The 26,580-nt window shown below is 37.9% G+C and overlaps 1 protein-coding gene across 4 annotated transcripts in view; it reads left to right on the top strand.

Moving 5' to 3' along the window:
• The first annotated feature begins 291 nt into the window (after positions 1-291).
• The window catches only part of RNF180 (ring finger protein 180), a 139,102-nt gene continuing 112,813 nt past the window's right edge, over positions 292-26,580 (top strand). The window contains exon 1 of one of the 4 annotated variants that reach the window (XM_081053319.1): positions 292-306. The gene's annotated coding sequence lies outside the window, so the exon portion shown is untranslated. The other 3 variants (XM_081053321.1, XM_081053320.1, XM_081053318.1) reach the window with 3 other exon arrangements.

The raw sequence follows: 26,580 nt of genomic DNA, 5'->3' as shown, positions 1-26,580 counted from the left end.
ACTGCTGACAAGTCACCATTTACACCCTGAGAGGCCCCCTCGCTCCTTGAATAAGCACTTTGATAGACCTCCAGTGATCAACTCCCTACCCCCTGAAATTTGTCAAGAGGGGAGTCAAGACCACGTCAGTGGTTAATCTCGGTTGCACATAGGTGGAATTTAGGCACAAGAAGGTAAGCAATTCAGGTAGTGCTGTGAAAAGGGAAACTAAAAGCAGGTAGGTAGCGGTGCTGCCTTAGGACGTCTTAGGCGTGGAGATGCATCCTGGGGACCCCTGTCGACTGTAGCGGGGAAGCGACCCAGCAGGTGGGTTCACAGCTCAGAACTCCAAGAAGGGCTGGGTGAGCCCACGGGAGGTGGGAGATGGCACTGCCACCTGGCGAGGGGCCGCCGGCAGGGAACCACTTTCCCACGGGCCCGGCTGGCCCCGCGCGGCTGCGCCGCTCGCCGGTGTGCGCGGGGTGAGGGCGGGGCGCCGCCCACGCGCGGCTCGGGCCGGAACCCGCAGACGCGGGTGCCCGGGGCCGGGGTTGGCTGGGAGAGCCCGGGCGCCGACACGGAGGCCGCGGGCTCCCCGCCGCCGGCGCAGCTGGAGCGCTTTCCGCGCGGTTTGGCTCCTGTCGCTTCCCGTCTCCGCGAGGCAGCCGCACAGGCGCCCCGGGCGCGGCGGGTCCTCGGGGCCGGGCTGCGGGCGGCCGAGCGCGCCGGCGCGGGGCGCGGAGCCGGGGGCTCCGGGACGCGGGTGCAGGTAAGGCCGGCGGCTCGGCGGGCGCCGCTCCCCAGGGCTGCGCTCCCCGCCCGGCCCGGCCCGGCGCCCGGGCCCCGCGTCGCCCGAGGGAGGGCGCGCCGAGGGCCGGGCCGGGCTGCCCGAGCCTCCCTCCTGCTCTCCCGGCCTCAGGTGAGGCGGCGGCGGTTTAACTTTCACACCTGGGGCTCTCGGTGGCGGCCTCGGGGCGCAGCCCGGGGGAGGATGGAATTACGCGGGGTCTGGAAACGTGAGCCGGGGCGGCGAGGGGCGGGGAGCCCGGTGGGGGAGGGCGGGGTGCCAGCCGGGGCCGGGACACGGGGGGCGGCCGGGTGCGCTGCGGGACGCCGCCCACGCCCGCGGCGTGGGGGCTGGGGGGGGAGGGCGCGCACCCCTTCCACGGCGTGTTCCTCTGCGCAGAGCCACTTTCTTTTGTCTGGTCCACTTCGGTCTCGGCGCTGCAGATGCTTTGGTTGCAGCCTGGGGTCCGGAGAGCACAAACTTTCTCCTAGGCAGAGGCCGTCGTCTGCTCTGCCGTGCAGCCGGGCGCGGGTGTGCAGATGGTCCTGGCGTGGGGGGTTCGTACTGGTGCCGCGCAACACGTTTGTATTCCCGTGGCCTTTTGGAGAGCGTGCTCAGTGTATGCGTAACCTCTAATAGTTTTAAGTGCACCCGGGAGAGCATTCATTAGTTAACTTCAAAGGAGCGCTGTGTAGGCAGGTTACTATTAAATTACCCCATTTTATAGACGGGGACAGCTGAGGCACCCCGGAGGAAACATAGTTACAGGAAAACTAAGCAGTCAGCACTTGTGGGAGCTGTGATTAGAACGCGTCCGACTGAGCTGTCCTCCGTCCAGCCACTCAGTCTCAAACAAAATTTCGTGCTCCGAGTGCCCGTCTGATACTCATTATATTTTTATTTACTCATTAATAACTAAATAACTAAAACCTCCCCCCCCACACCTAAAAAAAACAAATAGAATGGAGTCCTTTCAGACTCCAGGAATAGTACCCCTACAAATGATACTTAAAAGACCTGAATCATTTCGGTTGTTCAATAAGATCGCTAGAGTAATAGGAGGGGCTAAATTTCCTTTGTCTTTCATCTGTCAAATCTTTAATCTCCTATGTAAATATGTCTGCCACTGGGACCCAAGGATACTTAGTGATCATCAGAGCAGAGACCTTAAGTGTTTATTTAAGAAATAGAATGGAGGCAGCCAGCTCTTAGGGATCCCTAAACATTGAGCAGCAAGTTTTCTTTTCCCATAGAAAAGAATGAAAAATTCAGAATACTCATTTCAATAACTTTAATGTAAATTAACTTGTGATCATATGCATATTATGTTGTGCTTTCTTATCTCTCTAGAATCATGTACAACTTATAAGACTATACTTTCAGGGATCATTTCTATAGTTCGTTACTAGAATCATCTACAACTTACGAAGTTTCCCTAGGGTTTGCTCTTAGATGATTTTGCCAATACATCTTTTATTGTCCCATTTTTCTTCCTCTCTTTGATTTATATATTTGGTTTTTCAAAGTGAAGATATATTTTTCTTCTAAAATTCAAGAAGTGTTAAAAGAAACAGCTTTTTTTTTTTTAATCAAATAGACTTATGTAGGACTTTTATTAGTGTATCTGAGGATTGACACTAGCCTCTTTAGTACGTACCTCTCATAAATCAAGCAAGAATTCTTCCAGGCAAGTATGCAGTGAACTAATAATCATTTTAATAGATCTCTGCAATATTTTGTGACACACCTACCTCATACAATGCCTTTTTATCAAGAAGCATAAAGCTAAAAAAGGTCAGTTAAATTTTGCTAGCCATATAGCACAAATTTTAGGGCACAGTGTGCCTAGACTTAATTATTGACTCAAAATAAATCCTTGCAATTCTCTTTCCCTTATACCACCTTCACTTAGCTGTCTTAAAAAAGAATGATAATCTGTCTTTTCTCTCATAAGGGGTATTTGGAGAATTAAATGAAGTACTATCGAGGAAATATTTTGAACGTAATGGAAGAAAACTGCTTTGTGACTTGAAAGCGTGACTCTATTGAGTCCTGAAACACTGTCCCCTCCCCCAAACATGCTGTTATTGATGTTTTTAAAGAGACGGGTTATTTGTGGTTACTTTAGGAGGCTAACCACTTATTGCAAAAGTACTGCTATTGTTCATAATTCTCTTGAATCTTTTGAAATTTCGGGTCAATTTATAAGCAACATAAAAATTTAAGTTTAGAATTACTTTTGTAAGCACTTGTTTTTTGGTTGTATTTTTAAAATAATAAAAAAAAAACTATCTATGTAACTCTGTTTTACTTTCAAACTTGGCGGAATGATTTCTGCATAATTGGGAAACTCAGTTCTACCTTCAAGGTTTTACCACTCTTAAAGGATATTTAAAAGATTATCCTGAAGACTATGCAGGCAATTTCAGAAGGGTGGCTTAAAAATAATTTTAAATAATAACAACATTGTTAGAACAAGTTTGCATCCTTCTCAGATTGACTGCTTTGAAGGGGGCAATGCTTCCCTGTAGGCTGGAATTCTATATCTGTGTATACATGTGTATGTTATTACACATTTTGGAACTAATAATTTGTCTCTTAACCTAGCACTTATTCTAAGTAGAATACAGTAAATAAATCATGTATAACACTGGAACAGTATTATGTTTGGGGTATACTTAATATAAAAGTTTGAACTTCACATAAATATAAATGTAAATCTTTATAATAATTTAGAATCATAAAAGTTGCCTCCACATTATGTGTTTTGAATGTAATACGGCTGGGTTAAAATGGCGTCATCAAAATATAAAGTTGCTATTTTCAAAAGAATTATTAGCAAATTGTGTGTATGATATATTTTCCTGATGACACCATTTATTCATTTTCTTCATTTCTGGGTTGTTTAAAAATTTTTATAAGTGTATTATATATACTGTAAGTGCCAGAAGTCTGATATAATTGTATTAGCAGTTAAGAGATATTGGCCTGGTCCTCTAAAATCATTAAAAAGGAGTTTTATTATAAACAAATATGACATTATTTTCTGAGGCAACAGTTAGAAGTAGAGAATTGTTTGTGCAGTCTGTAGCTTGAGAACAGGGATAATGCTGTGGCTACAAATATACTCCATTCCACTGCATAATAAATTCATAATCAGGAACATATAAAAAGGCAACTATCCTTTTGATATTTAATGGAAAAAAAGGTTTTTTTCATTATTTGACAGCTAAATCTCTCTTTTTAACTAAGAGTGAATGGTTAACTTGGAGAAAAGTCAGATTTTGAGTCAGATTATTGAAGTGACATGTAAATTATCAGCAGACAAGCAGAAATTTCCTCTAGAACAGTCTTTTAAGATAAGCGAGTATGGTGGTAAAGATTATTTCCTGGTTAAACACACGGTTTGCTTCCCAGATATGCTCCATGTCAATCTCATCCCATCTATGAGTTGTACCTTGCCTCTGACCCTCACTCTAATTCTGACCTTCATCTTTGATTGCCACTTTGGGCAGAAGTTAATTGCCTCAGGAAGGGATGAGGATATTTGTTTCAAATATAACACAATTTTTTTTCTCCATTTGGAAATTTAATGTTCATTTTTAAGGACTAATCAAAATTTCCCCTCATCAAACAGCCCCAATAAGTAGGCAGTCCCCACTAAAATGGGACATAAAAATGTCCACATTAAATATCTGTTTGGCCAGAGTATACAATAAAGTATACAAGTATACAAAAATAGAATCATGTTGATGAAAATTGAGTATCTTTAGTGCAATAAACAACATAAATCACTTAGTTAACAAGGTGTTTTGTTGCTTTCTTAGATTTTTAGAAAATCTTTGAAGAAATGACGTGAATATTGTCTTTAAAAACCTAGCTGTGAAAATTGGAAGGGTTACATGTTTAAAATTTTGTTAAATTTCTCTGTAGCATGGAGAAATATTAGAGATTATTCTAATTACAATAGAACTGTCCTCAGGTTCTGTAATCTCTTTACCTGATTAGTTCACTGGTGGTTTGATAGCTGGAAAAACCTTAGAAACAGCCAATAGATCATTAGCATAGATTTTTGTCAACATTTTTATTAAATTTATTGGGGTGACATTGGTTAGTGAAATTATATAGGTTTCAAGTTTACTTTTCTATAATACATCATCTATATATTACATTAAAGAAGCTTCAAAATATCCTTCAAAAAATAGCTGAGATAAACATGAGACTCTGAATGAGAATTGCCTGGCCTATTTAGAAACCTGTGGAAAAATTGTATCCAAGGGTCCAGAACTGAATTATGACACTCATTTAGTCAACATGTAGTGACTAGCATAGACATGTGGACCAGTGACATAATGAATAAATTGGGGACTGTCTACTTAAGGTTTATTTCATAGAGATAGAAATTAAAACTAAAGGAAATTCTTTTTCTGGCCATATGCTGCCCAAATTTTGGGTTTTAAGGTACAATTTACTCTGTCCCAGACCTTTTGTCTTCTGGAGATTATATAAATTGTAAAATAAATATTTGCATAGCTGTACCTGTTTGATTTAGAACTAGCTAAGACTGTAAAGTCCTAAATAAAGCTTTGTCCGCTCTAGTCAGACGTTAGACATTTGGCTCGTCAAACAACTGTATTCTTTCCCAACTTGGTATTTTGGTTTATGTTATCTTTCTTGCTCAAGATGCCATGCCCATTCCTTTCCACTTTACTTGCTGTCTAAATCCTCTCTATCCTTTAGGACACAGCTGGAATGGAGTTTACCATCCTAAACTTGGTGTCTATCATTCACATTCATGTTTTTATACTTTTGCTCCATATGCATGTATCAGTAAACAAAATATAACATTGTTGCACATGCTGTAAGTTTTTTTGTAACTGTTACCATGCTGTGTGTATCTTCCTTCACTGAGTACATTTCTGCAGCCTTTTCCTTGTTTAACATAGTACCTTGGAATTTTTTTCTAGATATATATACAGCTTTAGTTTAACTTTTATTGCTGCATAGTATTCCATTGTATTAATGAACAAAATGTATTTATCCAATCTATTACTGAACACTGGGTTATTTACAATTTTTTGCTGCTACCATAACATGTTTCTGAAATAAACATTTCTATATGATATATCTTCTTATGCACATGCAAATTTAGAAATAGAACTGTAAATGTATAGGTACACATTTCATTTTTACCAAATCTTGCCACATTGCTTTCCAGAATGCTTGTACCTAGTTATATCTACTCATAATAGTAGTTTATGAGGTTTTTGTTGTTGCTCCACGTTGTTTTTTATACTTGGTATTGTTAGGTTTTTAAAGTTTTCACAATATGATTGGTGTGAGATAGCATTTTGTTTTAATTTTAATTTTCCTGATTTCTGGTGAAGTTGAACACTTTTCATATGATTGTTGGCCATTTGGGTTTTGTAGTTTATGAGGTTTTTGTTGTTTGTCCACGTTGTTTTTTATACTTGGTATTGTTAGGTTTTTAAAGTTTTCACAATATGATTGGTGTGAGATAGCATTTTGTTTTAATTTTAATTTTCCTGATTTCTGGTGAAGTTGAACACTTTTCATATGATTGTTGGCCATTTGGGTTTTGTCTTCTGAGAATTGTGCTTTCATATTCTTTGTTCATTCTTCTGTTGGATATGTGTCTTTTTAAAAATTTGTATTGTAGAATTAATTGTAGATACTAACCATTTCCTTATAGTATTTGCAGATTTCTTCTGCCTGTCCATGGGTTGGTTGTCTCTTAATTTTGTTTTTATTTTCTTATACTGAAGTTCAGAAGGATATCAATATTTTAAATTTATCAATAATTTTGACTGTTTCTTGGAACAGTTTTTTGACTTACATGTGGTCACAACCTTGGTCTTCCTAAGGTTTATAATTTTCCCCTTACATTCTTAAATTCTTTCTAGATATGATAAGGTATAAATAAATAAATGAAATAAATATGTTACACAGTTTATCACTGGAATATACATAAAATTGTTAATATTTAAATTAATAATTAAAATTTATGTAAAAGAGTTTCCCAGTTTAAAATGGCATCTAAATAACCGTTTCCAGTGTAGCTTTTCTCATTTTTCATTAATTTCCTATGAAGGCATAAGAAAACTCACTACAAAACAAAAACACAAAAACTTCCTAAAAACCAGGAGAAAATAACCTTAATTAAGAAGTGACTGTCCTCTACGAGAGGACTTTTCTCTGCATCCGCACCTGCATATTCCTTTCCCACCCTTGTCTGTTTTTGTGGACTGTCTGATGAATACAGGCTAAAAGGCTTCTTTCTGCTCCTTCAGTCAGTTCCCCCCGATACACAGGTCCTCTACCAACTAGCAAATGGGGAAGACATCCCCCTCTGCCTCTCAGATACTGCTCTGTAAGCAGGAGCTGCTGCATTTTCTCTCATTTTCTGTATTCCTGGCGAATTCTGGGAACCCACTAGACAGAATGTAATAGGGGGTTTGTGGTGGGTGCCACAGAGCATTTGGAGACCTGAGACACAAAGAACCCAATGATAATACATAGCAGCATTGTGGTTCTAGTCATTTTCATGGGTCATGTCAGTTCTTCTCCCCAAGAAACAGGCAATAGAGGAGTTCAAGATCACCCTCTGAAGAGCAGGGTGGAGAACAGAACCAGGCAGGTGGTGAAGGCCCATTAGAGATAGGGAGACTAGACAGAGTGCTTTGTACGTCATGAAGCTCTGCCACCACAGATCTGAGCAGGTGGGCAGAAAAGTGAAGTGACCGTGGGTCATTTCCTCACCTTGACTGTTTCACACCCAGTCTGGGCAGCTCTCCCCATGATCAAAATATATAGGAAGAAAAAGAAATAAAGCGATCTGAAATGAAACCTCTGAAACACTGTGAAACAAAGGAAGATTTATTATTGAAAGGACTTGTAACATAACATTCATTTTAAGACTTGATAGGTAGTAGTCACATGAATACCATGTTTTATATCTGTATGCTCGATTTGTGCTTCAGCGGTTCTGCAAATAGTGAAATATTTAACCATTGCATTGCTTTTATCAATTGATATTTTAGAGTTCCTATAAGGGGTTTGTCTGAGGGGAAAAGTGCAACTTCATCTTTCTTAAATGATGTCATTCTCAAAAACCTGAACTTTAAAGACCTTTTAGAAATTGAATCGATTTCATTAGGAGATCTTGCTAATCACCATGGAAAGTTTTGTTGTGAAATTATGGGTGTTGGATTTACTGAGAATCATGAGTTCTGTTCAGTAACTGTTCAGAATGTAGGATAAGTTGGTGCGTCAGATGTCTGGAAACACTTAAAGCAGGCAAGATAAACCCTGCATATTTCAGGAGCCTCTAAGGGGACAAGCAAAAATCATAGGCAACAACGACAACAACAACAACAACAAAGCCATCCTTTCCTAACTCCTTAAAGTCAGGGCACAATATATGGGCATCACCAGCATAAATCACTGAATGTGAAGATAGGAAAAAACAACTAGCGTAGCATGGCTGTTTTAGGATTATAAGCAAAAACTTCATCTTATTACACCATCTAAGAGCATCACTGAATTTCTAGGAGATCCATGCTGAAAGACTGCATAGAACAGCTGTCTGCATAAACATTTGCTGCCAGATAGTGGTAAATTTATATGAAAAACAATAAATGATAGCAATTGGTTATATCATAATGTGGATTCCATAATTCCAAAGGGCGGGAGTACACAAAAGCAAAGCAAAGGTTAAAAAAGTACCAACATCCATATGGTGAGACAGGCATGCGTGCAGAGTTTTTGTGGGCTCTCTTGACTTATTGGACCCTGTTTTATTTTTAGAATGGCTTAAAGAGAGTACTTCTGGTATCTCCCACAAACTCATCAGGACTGAATGTAGTAACGCTTGGAGCTAGTCACTGCTTCCATACCTACTTTCTGCTTTTCTTACTGTGGTCAGCTAAGCTGCCAGCAGGTAGGAGAGGACAGCCAATGATATGTGTTGCCTCTTCTGTTCCAGTAAGTGACTTAAAAGAGAGCACTTTCCCCCATCTCACCTTTGAACTCTCAGTAAGGACTTTAGTCCACCTCACTCCTGTCCTGAGAAATCTTAAGACTGTAGAAAATAAGAACTTCCTCCTCACAAAATGGTGGAAATAGTTTTGGAAATTAGTTACTTAACTTCTCTAGGCCTCAGTGTCCCCATCTGTAAAATGAAGTTAATAATCTTTAACTCATAGGAATATCCTGATGATTAAAGGAGTTAATTGCACTTAATAAGTCCTGCACTCAAAAATAGTAGCTAGTACTTATTTTAAATGATCTCAACACCTTCACGTTCTATATGTAGAGATTTGGGTTTAAAAAAATATGTAGAGTATGCCACTTTCTGGCCTATTGATAATTAAAAAGAGAAAAATACTATTTTCTGATGGATAGCTTCTTAAAGAGGGTTATAAATAATTTGAATACATCCAGTCACATAGTCATCAAACCACATATGATGTCATGAAAGTCAGTCTGGGCTCTAAAATAGAGTCTCTAAAAAGTCAGTCTCTATAATAACTTTATGAGGCTGAGACCAGCTTCCTTTGGTAGTGTTTGCTAAATTTATTCGGGTGATGCCCATAAATTGTGCCCTGACTTTCAGCAATTAGAAAAGGATGGCTTTTTCTTTTTTTTTTTTTGGTCTTGCCTATGCTTGCTTGCTTATTCACTCATTCATTCAACCTGTAAGAGTCCAATACTTTCCTAGCACTACAGAAGATTAACCTGTCAAGGAGTTTGCAACTCAGCAAGGAAGACAGACACAGAACAGTTAATAAGTGTGATCAGTGTTCTGGAGGAGAACTAGAAAGGCTTTTGGAAAAAATAACGTGGAAGACCCTGTCCCTCCCCTAGAAAGGGGCATTTAAGCTGAGACCTGAAGGATATGGCAGTACTTCCTGGCCACTTGAGGCAAGCTTTCTAGGGGTCCAGGGGCAGGAGCAGGAGGAGAGCTAGTGGAGTGCAGGAACTGAGGAAATGCTGGCCTGCTGGCCTTAGAGCACGGGCAGTGGCCTGGGCAGCACAGCCAGCACTAGGAAGCTGCTGAAAGCAGCAGGAGAACAATGAGTCCTTTTGCATTTTCAGCCTTCAGTGGAGAATACAATTTTACACACATACACACACACACACACACACACACGCAAGCGGCGTACAGCATTAGGAATAGAGACAGTGGAAATGTAATGGCTGTGTGCGATGTCAGAGGGGTAGTGGATGGGGGGTGGGGGGTTGTCACTGTGTGAGGGATATAAATGATAAATATCTAACTATTAAAAAAAGAGAAAGAAAAGAAAATACTTCAGATTTCCATAAAGTTATACCTTAGTGACCAGAGCCATAATTGCTGGCCGAGAATTTTTGAGGTTACATATTTGTTTATTGTTTATGGAGTATATAGAATGAAATACCTTCCTCTCTGCATATTTCTTCTTTGGTCTGTTAAAGGGAAAGATCTGTCCCATTCTACCTGTTTGAAAGCGCTGACAAGGAAGTTTTTGCCCCCAATCCACCTTAATTCTCTTCCCTCCCTGTTGCCCCTTCCTTTCAGGAATCTGAAGTTTTCAGAACAAATCCAAAAATGACTATAACTCTGAGTGACATTGCCTAACAACAGGAATTAGAAGGGTTTTCTGCAATGGTTAACAGGAAAGGGAGGCTTCCACTTATCATAACCTGAAAACCTATGCCACAAATAAGAACTTCTCTAGAAATAATTGATTATATGCTACATAGATGTGTAGATGACTATGTAACAAAGTAAAAGAAAGCCCAGAAAGGGTGGGAGAGCTGGGCAAGTAGACAGATGTCATAAAAACTACCTTAGGTGTTAGGGTGAGGTTGCTAGGCTCACTAGTCGAGGGGTTCGACTGGGCCTTGGGTACACATGAGACAAGGAGTTGAGATATGAGAGCCCCAAATTAAAGCCAGGATTTGGGAAGGGCGACATTCTTAGTAGAAAAGTAGATTAGAAAAAAACGTGATCCACTGACATGGAGAGGTTCTAAAGAAGTCTATATTGGCCTCGTCTCTGAATAGAAGGTGGAAAAAAGTGTCACCTGAAAAGCTTCTTCATTGAGTTAGAAGGAAAAGAAAAAGAACTATAAAATTGTCAAACACACAGAAAAATAGAGAACGGTGTAACGAATCCTCATGTACCCATCAACCAGCTTTAATAGTTATTATTCTTCCCTTCTTGTGTCTTTGTTCACATTATATAATTTTGCCTGTAAGTACCCAAACTTACATTTATCTCTAACCTAAGGCCTTTAAAAAACATAATAGCCTTATATATCACAGCCTTATATATCACATCACACAAAATTAACAATTCTTTCTTATCATCCAATACCTAGTTTATGTGTAATTTACCCCAATTATCTCAAAAATTATGTTTTTGAGTTGATTTATTTGAATCAGGATTCAAATAAAGTATACACATTGCATTTGATCGGTATCTTGAATCTGTTATGTTTCTCCACCCTCTTTTAAAAATTCATTTATTTGTTGGAAAAAAACAAGTCATATGTCCTGTAGAATTTCCCATATTCTGTGTTTGTCTACTTGTATCCTCATGGTATCATTTAGTACGTTCCTCTAGTCTCCATAAAGTACTTCCTAAATTTAATGTTTGATCAGTCAGGTTAATTTTTTGTTTGTTTTTTATAAGGAATGTGTTATAAATGGTGCTGAGTACTTCTTATTGAATTCCATCGGGGCACGTGATGTTTGGTTGTTGTTATGGGCTACATTGTATCCCCCCAAATTTATATGTTGAAAAGCTGTTTCCCAGTACTTCAGAATATGACTGTATTTGGAGACAGTGGCGTTAGAGAGGTGATTAAGTTAGAACAAGGCTGTTTGGATGGGCCCTAATCTAATCTGACTGGTGTCCTTATTAGTAGAAGAAATTTGGACTCAAAAAAGACACCATGATATGTGTGTACAGAGAAAAGACCATGTGAGGACACAGGAGAAGGCAGCCATCTAAAATTTAAGGAGAGAGGCCTCAGAAGAAATTCACCCTGATGACCCCCTTAATCTCAGCCTCCAGAACTTTGTTGTGAGGTGCTTTGTTATGGTAGCCCTAGCAAACTAATACAGTTGTCCTATTTTTAATTATGATTATTTAGTTATGACATTAGGTTTGATCTTTGAGTTCAGGAGGCAATAACCTTATGAATTCATTACAAAATGCTCCATCATCCTTTCTTTCTAATGGTTTAGTATCCATTGATGGGTTTTTTCCCCCTAAGTCCACCATTTTATTAGTGGTTTAAAACCTGAGATTATATTAATCATCCTATTTTATTAGCATTATGCCTCTATACTGAAGAGTATTTTCTCACCATCTACTTGTATCCTGGAATAGTCTGTATAGCAAAGGAAGAATGAGTGCTTGATTTGATTATTTCCCTTTATTTATCCATTTTCAGATTCTGGCAGCCTCGGAATCACCAGAGGATCTTTTAACTTGCGACTTTAGGACTTGAATTTATGCTTGCAGGGTGAGCCAAGGAACCCTAAACTGAGAAACTTACCTACAAAGTATTGCGGTGCTGGTGATGTCCCTTGAGCACCTGGCAGATACACTGTGAAATTGTGCTTTCTGGAGGGACAGGTCCTCAAACAAGGTCCCACACAGGCCTCGTGGTAAAGATGAATTCATAGTCCAACATTACAAAACTCAGGAGGAAATGAGTGAGAATTAATGGACATAATTGAGGGGAAATTTAGATCCCCAGAAAATTTAAATGAACTCAGGCTCTGTATTGGGTTCTCTTCTCTATCCATACAGCCTTGTAAGATCTCATCCATTTTCATGGCTTTAGGTATCCATCCCACATTTAAATTCATGCTCAGTCACTCTTCGGGACTACAGACTCTTGAATCTCGCTGTGTACTTAGTAGTTCTATTTGAAAGATGAGTAGCCATTTCAAACGGAATATATCACAAACTGAACTCCTGTTCCACCTGCATCTTTCCCCATGTCAGTTGATGGTAATTCCATCCTTACAGTTGCTCATGTCCCAAATTCTAGAACCATCCTGATTCCTCTTTCTCTGAAGACCCCATACTTGATCTGTCGGGAAATCCTGTTTGTTCTTCCTTCAATATACACATCCAACAATTGACGGTTATTTACCACCACCTCGCTATCACTGGCTCTGGGTGTGATCCTTTGGGTGGATTGCTACAGCAGTGTGTTTCCATTCAAATGGAGTTTATCCAGTAGAAGAGTTAATTGATATTTTCCATAACCACACTTCTGCTTTATATTCAGAATTTTATTTAAAACTAAATCTACTAAGCCATTTCAAAACATGCTACCTTGTCTCATTTTTCTTTTCTAACTTTCATTGTGAGTAAGCAAGTGTTTACTGGGGCAGGAGCAGGACTTTATGTGAAAGCACATAGTATGCTAGGACAACTATTTAGATTCAACTAGAATTATATGAGAACCTAAATCAAAATGCACTCTCTGAATTGGGCTCCCCCCCACCCCCATGAAATGCTGCATAATGTACTTACTGAGAGGTTAGGCTCGGAGGTGAACTTAAATGAAATGAAGCACGTGGCTTACACTTGATGTGTTAGAATTTCCTTTCGGTCCCCAAAGTGAGAGAACAGTAGCTCTAGTTGCCCCTAACTCAATTCAGTGACATCTATAGTCACATGCAAGGTATTGGGTACTATTGTGAAGAACTATAAAGACTTGAGACACTGCTTATGCCCTCTTCTGGGAGCTTACACTTGAGAGGAAGAAACAAGTGTACACATTAGTATAGTACCTGGTGGCTCAGTGACATGAGTCCTAAAGACAGGCTTAGGTAACAGATGAACTGTTCGAAGGTACAGGCTGCTCAGGGAAGACAGAGCAAACAACAAAAGTGCCAGGAGCTTTAAACCCTTTTCAGGGGATAAATAAGTAAATTATTAAGCTCAAGTCTCAGCTTCCAGATGAGTGTTTTATGTACTAGGAGATACTTACTGCTTTTTTGGCTCCATTATCTAGCAATCTTTTGCAGTAACCTAGTATAGCTGCCTCTGCATCCAACAAACAGCCTCTCTGTGTAACTGTTCTTTGGCCCAGAAGGAAAAAGGAGTTTGAAGCCAAGTTCGTATGCTTATCTTCGCTGCTGCCACTTTCTCATTGAATCCTTTCTTGATTATTGATACTTGGCCCATCGAAAAGAATATAGCCATTCAATAAAAGTACGGCACATTAGGCAACTACTTACTAACTTCCAATTAAGAGCAATCTTTATATCATGCAATATATTTCCCATAAAGTAAATATATTTTAGCCCTTATATACCCTTCTAAGAAATCAGCCCGAGAAGCATTTGGAGAAAGAAGGCTCTATTTGACCTCAGAATTAATTCTTCACTTAGATGTTTCCCTCTGAGAACCCTGACAATTTTGCCTACTCTGTCCCCAACTGGCGTAGAACGCCTCTCAGCCTCTCATATACTTTCACAATATAGTATTTGCTATTCTTTGTGTTTCCTGCTAAAATAGTACACACACACACACACACACACGCACACACACACACACATACATGTTTGCTCAGCAAATATTTATTGAATGAAAGAATACACTCAAAATACAACTTAAAATTAATTTTTAAAAAATCACCTGACTTTATTTTCTACTTGCTATTGTCTCTTCTTTGTCCAATAAAAAATATTATTTGCACTTTTATTTAAAATACATTTAGATATATCTTAGATTGATCAAAAATCTCCAAAAAGGGCTAAACCTATTCTTTGAAATAAAAACTTGCAGACTCATCATATGGTGATTTCTAAGATTTACATGTGAATCACACCTTTTTGAAAAGTACATTTCAGTTTTGCTCACAGCTATAGTCTATATGTAATACCTTTTCTTATAATTCCTCCCTAAGAAAGGAGTACGTGAGAAGTAGTGTGTGATAAGAATAGTTCCTACACACTATTTCATTCATCTTTAGAATTTATTCCTTCTTTTACCAAAGAATGGTAGCAGTTAAAATGGGCAAAATTAATCAAGATACAGAAATTACAAAATGTCTGCATTTCTTCAGTGATTTTTTTTTTTTTTTTTTTTTTTTTTTTTTTTACAATTCTTAAAGGTGGTCTGACAGATTGAAAGACTGCAGTGAGCATTCAAGACAGTGTCTGGAGTATGTTTGTGAGAGAAAGGAAAGGGAAAAGGAGAAATTTAAAGAATAAAGAGGTGTTGTTCAACATTGATTGTGTAGCTTACGAAGCTGTGGGCGGGGAAGTACTGGTAGCTGCACTAGCATTAAATTTCACATTACCTTTATTCCCTCAGGTTAAATATGCACAGTGTTCATGTGTAAGACAGCAGCAGGTCCAGGGAAGGTGGAAGAGAAGTAGAGGGAAGGTAGTGAGAGCTGACTGGATGGGGATTAGGTAGTTTGACCTATTGAATACTTTTTTTAATCAACAAAAGTTGGATGCTTTCCAAGAAAAAAATGTTTCTGGATGTGAATATGAAAGTGTATGCAGAATCATTTAAACAGTTAAAAGTTGTTGAAGTTGACTTCAACATGTTCAAACCCCAAAGTGTGTAACCCCAGTAATTATTGAAGAAGACTGAGCTGTCTCTCTGTCACTCATGATTTAGACACTTTTAGAGTTAATAAATTTGAGAATTCAATTGCCATTGTAGTTCCTACAGCTACCAAGTCTAGAATTATACCATTGGCAATTTAGAAATCGCCTGATCCAGTCTCCTGTTTGTACATATAAAGTATCTGATACCCTTGATAAAGATTGAAGGCTAGTTTGAAAGGGATCCTTCCACCTTTTACGAAATAATACAAGTTCTAGAAATACTACTGAAATACATGAGGCATATAAATTCCACAGAAATCTAGTCATATCCATAAGACCCTGTTTTAATTTCTGCTTAATGTAAGATTCCTTTTGGAGTCCTGGTGTATTCTTATATACTTCACAAGCAAATTTCGTGACTGTCTATGAAAATTCAGTCATTTATGTTCTTTTCAATTTTTCATAGACCATTGATGGTGGCGTTATTAATATTTGTTTTTTGTGGCCTGCTTGGATTTGGGCATATTTTATTCCAGTTCTTCTGTGTTCGTAACACATTTACCTCAGAAATATTAAACATCAGCAGGGGGAGCTGACGTGGTTTCAGTTTTACAGAATAGTATCTGTGTGAGCAGTCACTGGTTCCAAAGCCCACTTCGGCAAACCGGTTGTGGATTACTTGTGCGGTTACTGCGTCCTGCAGAACAATGAGATTTCCCTCACATGAACAATATGCTACTTCTTTATATGATAAAAGGAGTACTCCTTTTCATTTCTTGGGGACATAGTATACCAAGTACTTCCAGTATACAACCTTTAGGTGACTAATTATGCCTCAGTCTAATGGCTGCAAATATAGAATGTGCTTTTAAGCAAAAAACAATATATACATATATATATGTATATATATATATATATATATATACATATATATATATATATATATACACACACACACACACACACACACACACATACACACACACACATATATACATATTTTAAAGTTAGACCCCCAGAGGGTATGGGCAGCATTTCTCAGTCAGTAGTAGAATATCCCTATTCTGCAGGTCATTTTCTCTCTGATTTTAGTGGTGATTCCCCTCTCCTCCAACCCCACTCCCAAATCCTGCCAGAAACCAGTACGTTTTTATTAACCTTGTATGAGTATATACAGTTAAGGTGTATATGTCAAATTTCATTAAGTAGTTCTGGTGGGTTTTTTTGTTTGTTTTTTTACTCTGTTATTGCAACAACGTAAGTTGTTTATTTTTCTCCATAGCATCGTTCCTTCGTAAGAGCGAATGTCTGGTTTGGTTGTACATTAAAGAGGAATCCCATCTCATCAGTGTTAAATGTGCTCCCATGGACATGTTTATCTTTAGACCTCCTGCTTGCAAGCCAATCTTTAGCAGATGTAGAGATTCAGATGTTGCATCATTTAGGTGTACTACCATGGTTTTGAAAGTCAAGGTTGACATAACCCCTTACCTGTAGTGCAGTTTCTTTGGCTTTTTCTTTTTAAAAAAAGACCAAAATTTAGAAATATCATTTGCTCTGAGATGGTCTGAACTGGCTATATCAGTTTAGTGTTTTGTATTCTAATTAATTATGCATTGCTCTTTTCACACTTTTATCAATTTTACTTCTCTTGGCTTTTTATCTGGTCTTTGTTCCAATTTTTAAGAAATATACAGATAATTGATAAGGGGACTCCCAAATCTTTGGCCATTTTATTTTTTGATATTTCTTTCTTGTTCACTAACAGATGGATGACTTTTACCTTTTGAAAAATTATGAGCTTTTATGAGAGGGCTTTTATTCTATGCTTCTATAACAGGAAAGACAATAACAGCATTCCAATAATGTCAAAATTTAGAAGACTTACTTGGGTTCTTTAGGTACTGTTACGGAATTGTGTCCCCCTGTAAAAATAATCCATATGTTGAAGCCCTAACCCACAATATAACTCTATTTGGTGATAGGGCCCTTTCTTCTTTCTGCTTTCTCCCATTTGGAATGAGAATGCTTGTCCCATGCCTTTCCCACTATTTTATTTAGGAAGCACATACTTTTTCTGGTTTCACACGAGGTTCACGGCTATAGAGGAATTCTGCCTTAGGAAAAGTCATACCTCAGGTCTCACCCATACTTGGTTTAGATGATACTTTAGACTTGGAGTTGATTCTAGAATACGTTTTGGCTTTGGGGGCTGTTGGGATAGGGTGAGTGTATTTTGCATGTTGAGACGTACATGCATTCTGGGGGCCAGAGGGAGGAATGTTACGGACTGAATTTGTCCCCTCAAAACTTCCTACCCTCAATATTATGATATTCCATTGTCATAACTTATGAGGAGAGGAATAGACCAATGCACAAGCACAGTGTAAGGACACAGTGGGAAGGCACCTGTCTGCAAGCTAGAAACAAAGCCCTTACTCGAACCTCAAATTTTTTGGCAACCTGTCCTTAGGTTTCCAGCCACCAGAGCTGTGAGAAAATAAACTTCTGTTGTTTAAGCCACTCAGCCTGTGGTATTCTGTTATGGTAGCCCAAGTAAACTAATACAGGTATCATACTGATAAGGTAGACATTTTTCTTACACTTAAAAAACCAATGTTGCCAAATTTCAAAGGAAGAGCTATTTTTTTAATTATCTAAATAGCCAAGATAACGGCACACTTCCCCTTTTTTGTTAAATATTAACAACTTTGAGTAGATAATGCTATTATTAGATATCAAAAATTTTTAATCAACATAATTTATTTTTAGAGCAGTTTTAGCTTTTAAAAAATAAGCAGAAATTATAGAAGACTCCCATATACTCCCTCTCCTCCTTCACAGTTTCTATTATTAACATCTTGTGTTAATGTGATACACTTGTTAAAATCGATGTATGAGTGTGATGTATTATTTAAAATCCTCAGTTTACATTAGGTTTCACTCTTTGGTATTGTTCTACAGGTTTTAACAAATGTATAATGCCATTAATTCACCATTATAGTATCATAAACTGTGGTTTTACTGCCCTAAAAATCTATGTTCAACCCATTGATCCCTCCTCTGTATCCAAATAATTAGATATTAACATATAAAGGTGATGAAATGGCTGGAAAACACTAACCTAAAATTGTCTTTCTATATTATTTGATGGAAAATTTAGGATATTTCACTTTTAAAGTTGTGTGAATGAAATACAATAATAAAAATCTGTTGCTGTCAAAGGCTTTTATGTTAGATTTTTCTATCTTGGCCCATTCCAGCTGTTCAATAGTTGGATTCTAAAAGTTTTCTTTAGCATTTAACCAATCTTTTGGTGGTGAAAGGGGCTGGAACTGTTTATCCACATATAAACTGGTCTTTGATATATTTCACTTTTATAATGAGAGAGCAGCAGAGACACATTCCGACATCTTCCCCATTCTCCAGTTGTTCCTTGGTGGTGGATTAGTAGTCCTCCTGTAGGCAGAGGTAGGAAATTACATCTCTGATTCCTTGTCCCCCTGGAATTCCTTGACTTCCACCTATCATAAAAAAATGACCTTGTATCCAAGGACCAGATAATGAAAGTTGTCACTGTTGACATTGCTCCACACTGAGCATTCTTTACCCCCTGTTTTTAAACAGAGACAAGCACGGGCTTATATAAATGGTGGGAAGGGGGACCTAGACACACACAAAAAGACCAACTTTGAAATCACTGCAAATTTTTACAGTAATTTTTATGTTGAAATAAGATGCACATGGAAAACAGATCACAAGTGAATAGCTTGGTGAATTTTTACAAAGTGAGCACCCCCATTAGTACCCAGAGAAATGAAGAGTACATTAGAAATTAGTACATTATTAGTACCTCAGAAATCTGCCAACTACTACATTAGCTTATTTTTAAATTTAACACTGTGTCCCAACAGATTTATTTGAGCAGCACAATATCCTTCAAATAAGGATAACAATGTGGAAAAATATTTTCGATGATTTCATTCTTACCATGTAAACATGAGAAATATACATATAGGGGTGCCTTTCCTCATTGACAATACCAGAGTATGGAATGTAAGTCCAAAAGCTGAATTTAAATATTTTAAACCAAATACATATACCAATATATGAAAGTTTTATACACCAAGTAAATGAAAGTGATATAGTTGAGATGAAAATCAACAGAGTGATCTATGTGGTAAGGGAGCAAAGAAATATCACATCAAAGGTGTAAGGGTGTGTGTGTGTGTGTGTGTGTGTGTGTAATATAATGTACGTATTGTTTATCTATAAATGTTTTCTCCTCAGTATCAGGGAACAAATTTGTTCACCATTGTGATTTATATAGTTCTAAGAAGATAGATACATTTACAACCCCCAAAAGAAAAATGGTGTCATGTGTTATAACAACACTTGATTTCTTGCTCACTTATTGAGTCTTTCCAGTCCATACACCTCTTACTTACTTTTCTTCTGTTGTGTTAGCTAATAGCTGTAGTACATAGTTAAATAATACAGAAAATAATGAGCATCATGGTCTTCTTTTGATCTTGCTGATTTTCATGGAATGCTTTCAACATTTCTCCAGCTAGCATTATAATAGTTAAAGTTTTAAGTAACTCCCTTTTAATCAGGTTAAGGAATTTCCTTCTATTTCTAGGATGCCATGTATTTTTGTTTTTTAATCATGACTAAGTGCTAAATTTCACCAAACGTTTTAATTTTCATCCTTTAAGGTAGTCATGTGTTTTGTTTTGTTTTTCTTTTAATCTTTTAGTTTGCTGACGATATTGGATAGTTTTTGTTTTTTTTTAAATTTTGAGCCATCCTTGAATCCCTGGAAATAATCTTATTTGGTCAAAATGTATTTTTCTTTTAATTTGCTGGTGGATTTGTTGCCTAATATTTTATTTTGGATTTTAGCATCTATTTCATAAATATATTGGTATATAATTTTTCATATTCTCCTTGACTAGTTTTATATCTCTTTATATAATTAATATGTCAAGGTTATATTTGTGGAACTAGTCTTCCTTTTATGTTTTCAGAACCATGGTTATATTACTTACAAAGATCATTCATTTCTTAAAGGATTGGTATAATTTGCCAATTATATACTTTTTACCTGGGCCCCTCCCTATTTTTTTATGGACTTTGGAGAAAACATTCAATTTATACTTCAATTTTTAAAGTTGTTTGGTTTTTTTCTTGTTTTCTAATTTTTGGTTAATTTTAATAATTTATAATTTTATTCACATTATCTCAAGTTTAAATCCATGAATAACAAGGAGGGAGGTAAGCAAAATTGGAGATCTCGGTGTGTGGAATTTGACATATGACAAATGCTGATATTTTACCACAAAAAAAAATTGGTAAATTGCAAAAGGTCATTGAAGGAATGAAACTTCTCTATGGAGGTTATGATTCCAGTAGTTGGCTTTATAGAAAATTTCATCTAAATTTGTTATAAATATATTTCTCTATAGGGACTCATCTATTCTTAAGTATTTTAAAGGATGTTGGTGGGAAATAAGATTTTCATAGGTACCACTTTTGAGACAGCTGTTTTGCATACAGCATCAGTTCTCAAAATGTGGTCCTTAGCCCCTGGTGTCTCCAAGACCTGTCAGAGAATCAGCTCAGACTCTTTTCTTGGTAATACTAAGATGTTATTTGCCCTTTTTTGTTTGTTTGTTTGTTTTTTACTGTGTTAATATTTTCATTAATAATACTCAAGCAACGATGAGTAAAACTGCTAGTCCTTTGGCAGAATCAAGGCAGTGGTGACAAGCTATACTAGTTGCTATTCTTCACTGCCATACACATGCAGTTAAAACACTATTTATTGAAACAGTTAATATTATTGATTTTATTAAATCTTTAAGTCATTTATTTTTAATATTCTGTGTGAAAAAACTGGGAAGAATGTGTAAAGCACTTCTGCAGTACACTGGAGACTGATGGTGGTCTTGAGGCAAAGCCCTTGCTCAGTTGTTTCAGTTTGGAGCTGAATTGTCCACCTTTCCATGGCACACCGTTTTTACTTGAATTATTGACAAACTGCTTATTCAGACATGACTATTTGGCAATGTTTGTTGCAAGTGATAAAATTTGATCTTTAAACAAAAATTAGCATTTTAAAAAACTTGTATTCACCACCATGAGCTTGACTATTACCCAATAATTAAAGAACTTTTGCTGAGATTAGTGGTGATATTAACAAATGTTGTGTTTTTGATGTTTTGTAATGAAATGTGAAATGTGTCTATATTTGGGAGATTTGCATAAACTCAGCAAAACATTATTTTCCAAATGGCCACTCCATTGAGGAAATACCAGAAAGCGACAGGGATATCAGAATAGACAGTAAAGTACAACAAGAGGAAACCTCTGAGCAGGCAATATGGTGTACAGCAAGCAGGTTGTTAGCAGCTAGCGTGGTCTAAGGAGCGTGGAACAGGCGATAAGAAGGTTATCATGATAAAGACTGTGACCTTGGTGGGAAGAACTCGGGTCTGGGGAGAGCACCTGTTCTTAGAAAAACGCATGCATCCGATCTGATCAGAACAGGTTTGGGGAGAAAAGCAATACAAAACCTGCAGTTCGTAAGCCTTACCAGCCTTTCAGTTCCACTGCAGTCACATGAACAGTCATTTCAGAATTTTAGTTTGTTATCCACGTCTGTTGACTCCGAACCCAGTCCCCCTGCAGAGTCCCAGTATTTCTGGGCATTGTGAGGCTCCCATAGACATTCAGGAATAAGTTCATTTTCATGTCATGTTGGACTGTTTCCCAAGATCACCTGGTTTCTGCTCCTTCTGTCTGCTTCAACAGTTCTCTAGTCCTCAGAGCGTTAAAGCTACCTGGTGGGTTCTGCCTCAAATTGTGTAGACCACATCAGAAAACAGTTTTACGTTGTTTACTTATAGCATTCCCTGTCTTCCTAGAACCCGTTTGGGTGCTAAGTTGAGGACGGATTTGCGTTAGCAGCCAACAACCATGCTGTATTTCCTTCAAAGACTACCATCCTGTTTGTAGGTTCCTTTATCATGTTTGACTCCTTCTTTTAACGTAAGTTTTCTGACAGAAGCCATTTCATCTCTCTTATAAATATATTACTGTTGGATAACCTCCAGTTCTCCTTTCCAGCTCAGAAATGTATAGACATAACTTTATTTCTTCCCTTGGTCACCCCTCATCCCTTGCAAAAGGATTTCTATTTGGTTTGCCCCACTAGTTGGCCAGCCATACTTAAAACTTGGTATTGGAAACACACATTTTGTAAGCCGAGCTCTCTGTCAGATCTTGTTCATTTGATTTCAGCAAACATTTGTGGAGTGTCTTTTTTGGTGCCAGGTACCATGTTTGATTGTAAGAAGACAAAGTTGAATAGTGCTTTTTAGGAGTTCACAGTTAAATCAGTAAGACACAAATATGCACAGGTAAGTGTACGAGGTGCGATCAAACAATACGGTGAATGTTTACATTTTAAAAATGTATTACAGTAAAAGACACATTGCCATTAATTTCCCTCCAAATACTCCCCCTTGCTTCAAACACACTTATCCCTTCATTCCTGCCACTTCCTGAAGCAGTTCTGGAAGTCCTCTTTTGTGACTGTCTTTAGTTGTGCTGTCATGGCTCTCTCGATGTCCTGTATCATTTTGACTTTGGGGAAGAGCCAGAAGTTGCACGGTGCCAGATCGAGTGAATGAGGTGCGTGAGGACACACCATAATGTTTTTATTTGACAGAAATTTCTTAACATATAGTCAGGAGAAAGGAAAATGATATTACAGGAAGAGAGGTCAGCAAATTTAAAAGAGGGAAAGCAGGAAAAGATAATTTTAGGGAACTGCACAAAGATCTGCATAGTGTTGGTGTGGAGTGTTTTTGGAGGGGACGCCAAGAACCAGTTTGGAGTGAGGTTTTAAAGGGTCAAGGGTCGTTTTTTTTCAGAGGGAAGATTAAATGATCTTTTTATTCTCTTTATAGAAAATATTGCAGTTATTTTTCTAGATTATACAAGCAGTCAGGAGAGTTAATTGATAAAAGTAGTATGACTAAAATTTTAAGTTTTAAATGTATATGGTAAATGTCTTTTTTTTTTTTAACATTGTACTTTGAGATAGTTGTAGATTCAGTTGTGAATTGTGTATTATGGATTCTCAGAAAGATCCTGTCCACCCTTCATACCATCGACTTTATTCAGATTTCTCTAGTTACATGCACTAATTTGTATGTTTGTTTGCGTGTGCGTATTTAGTTCTATGTAATTTTATCACATGTGTACATTCATGTGAGCATACCACAATCAGATACATAACAGTTCCATCACAAGAGTCCCTTGTGCTACCTACAGGACCTTTTTGGCTTAGGAAAGAGCTTAGACTGTTCCTGTAGGTTGGTGTCTCTCAAAGTGTGGTCTCCAGAGCACCTGTAACAGAATCACCTAATGTGCTTGTTAAATATGCCGATTCCTCCCGTAGAAACATTGAAGTAGAATATGTGTGAATGTGGCCCTGTGACCTACATTAAATAAACTCCTTTGGTACTTCTTATACTATACCTGGGAGATGGCTTTGAGCTGACATTGAATGATGAGAAGGAAGCCAACCATGCGGAGACCTGGGGCAAGGAGGTTTAGACAAACACCGTCCACTACCGTGTTTTCCTGAAAATAAGACCTAGCCGGACAATCAGCTCTAATGCGTCTTTTGGAGCAAAAATTAATATAAGACCTGGTATTATATTATATTATATTGTTATGTTATGTTATATAAGATCCGGTCTTATAGTAAAATAAGACCCGGTCTTATATTAATTTTTGCTCCAAAAGATGCATTAGAGCTGATTGTCCGGCTAGGTCTTATTTTTGGGGAACACGGTAGGAGTATAATACAACTCATATATGTAACTTTACAAATTCTTCTAGCCACATTAAAAAGTAAAAAAAGAAACAAGTGAAATTCTTACACTATCTTTTACTTAACTCTATATATTAAAAATATTATTTCATGCAGACTGGTGCAGCCGCTATGGAAGGCAGTGTGGAGGTTCCTCAAGAAATTACGAATAGAATTACCATATGAACCAGCAATCGCTCTCCTGGGTATCTACCCCAAAAATATAAAAGCATTTCTCTATAGAGACACGTGTACGCCAATGTTCATTGCAGCTTTGTTTACGGTGGCCAAGACATGGAAACAACCAAAAGGTCCTTCGATAGATGAATGGATAAAGAAGTTGTGGTACATATACACAATGGAATACTATTCGGCGTTAAGGAAAGATGATATAGGAGCATTTGTGACAACATGGATGGATCTCGAGAGAATAATGCTAAGTGAAATAAGTCAGACAGAAAAAGCAGAGAACCCTATGATTTCACTGATATGTGGTATATAAACCAAAAAGAACAAGACAAACAAATGAGAAACAAAAACTCATAGACACAGACAATAATTTAGTGGTTACCAGAGGGTAAGGGGGTGGGGGATGGGTGATGAGGGTAAAGGAGATCAACTATATGGTGATGGAAGGAGAACTGACTCTGGATGGTGAACACACAATGGGATTTATAGACGATGTAATACAGAATTGTACACCTGAAATCTATGTAAATTTACTAACAATTGTCACCCCAATAAAATTAATTTAAAAAAATATTATTTCAATAAGAAATTAATGTGGAAACTGTTAAAATATCTAGCATTCTTTTATTCTACGAAGTATTCAAACTCCAGTGTATATTTTACACTTACTGTGCATCTCAGTTCAGATTAGCCACATTTCAGGTGTTCAAGAACACATCTGACGAGGCTGCCACGTTGGACAGCACAAATCTAGACTGCCAGTACAAAGGCCCTAAAGGGGATTAATATAGAGATGTGCATTTAACACCTGGAAGTGACTTTTGGCATACTACAGCTTTGGAATGAGATCAAAACTAGATACATAAATTTAAAAGTGATTTATATGAAAGAGTTGTCACACAAGTATGATTTTCAGTGATTTGCGGTGAAGACTTATTGGCATCACCTGCAGGGTTTTTTCTAACTACATGCTTGTGCTCCAAGATGGCATGGAAAAAATCTTGGGGAGGAGTAGAAATGGGGAGGTATGTATGGATCTCAGGGAGAGGGAGCACATAGGCAGTTATGAAGTTTCTCCATCATTGATTCTGATATGACCCCTCCCTGCAGTCCCCACTCCTGACTGAGACCCACTGGTGGTTAAAAGGGAGATGAAGTGAGAGGGTGCTAACTAAGGATATGGAGAGGTGAAAGGAGTGCTAAAGAAGTTAAGTAAAGGGGGGGCTTCAACAATGAAGAAAAATACAGCAAACTGGAGGAGGTTAAGGCATTTGCAAATTAAGATACTATTGATAATCATTGAGGACAAGGTTTAAATAGAGGGTTAGCTGGGCTAAGATGGGTTCTGCTGCCTAGCTCCCTGAAGGTCACAGCCACATGGGCTGCAGCAGGGGCACGCTGTGCCCTCCCAGGTAGTGCTCCTTACAGCCTTCCTTTGAAGTTGCTTAGGGTCTTCTCTTATAGTCCTTAGAAGCTGTTGCATTTTCATTAGCCATTTGTGTAGTAGACCTGTGTTCTCATCCTGACCACACTATAGAATCACCTGGGGAACTTTTTAAAAGTACCCATTCCTAGCTTTCTTCCCACCTCAGAATAAGTCAAAATTTCTAGGAGTGGGGCCATAGCATCACTATGTTTTAAAGCTTCCCACATGATGCTAATGAGCTAGGGTAGAAAACTATTGATATATAATAGCATAGTGAGTACTTCTATGACAGAAAATAAGTTTTATTCATCATTGTGCCCCCAGACTTTGACTCATTAGGTAGCATATGGTTAGCTCTCAGTAAATGTTTTTTGAATGAGTGAAAAATGAAAGAGCTGACAAATGAGGAAATGTGGCTGGGAATAAGACAGGAGGCTCTTGTGGGTAGCTTAATAAATGAACATTTTCTTTCATTATAATGAATAGTTACCAGACAAATTGTTAAATACACTGCATCTGTTTTGGAATCCTTACCTACTAGTGTAAAACTGTTTTTGTAAATTGGTCTAAATCTCAGTATTTATATAAAATCTCGGGTATAAAAGAGACTAAAAAATTGTTAGAGCTATTCTCGAAGTCTTTGTTTGACTACACGTACCACAAGATGCAGAGTAGTTATCTGTTCCATGAGTACAATATACAAGAGAAATTTTT

The sequence above is a fragment of the Rhinolophus hipposideros genome (assembly GCF_964194185.1).
Source record: "Rhinolophus hipposideros genome assembly, chromosome: 7".
NCBI lineage: Eukaryota > Metazoa > Chordata > Mammalia > Chiroptera > Rhinolophidae > Rhinolophus > Rhinolophus hipposideros.
Note: the sequence above shows the minus strand (reverse complement) of the source record. Positions and strands in the feature narration are given on the sequence as shown.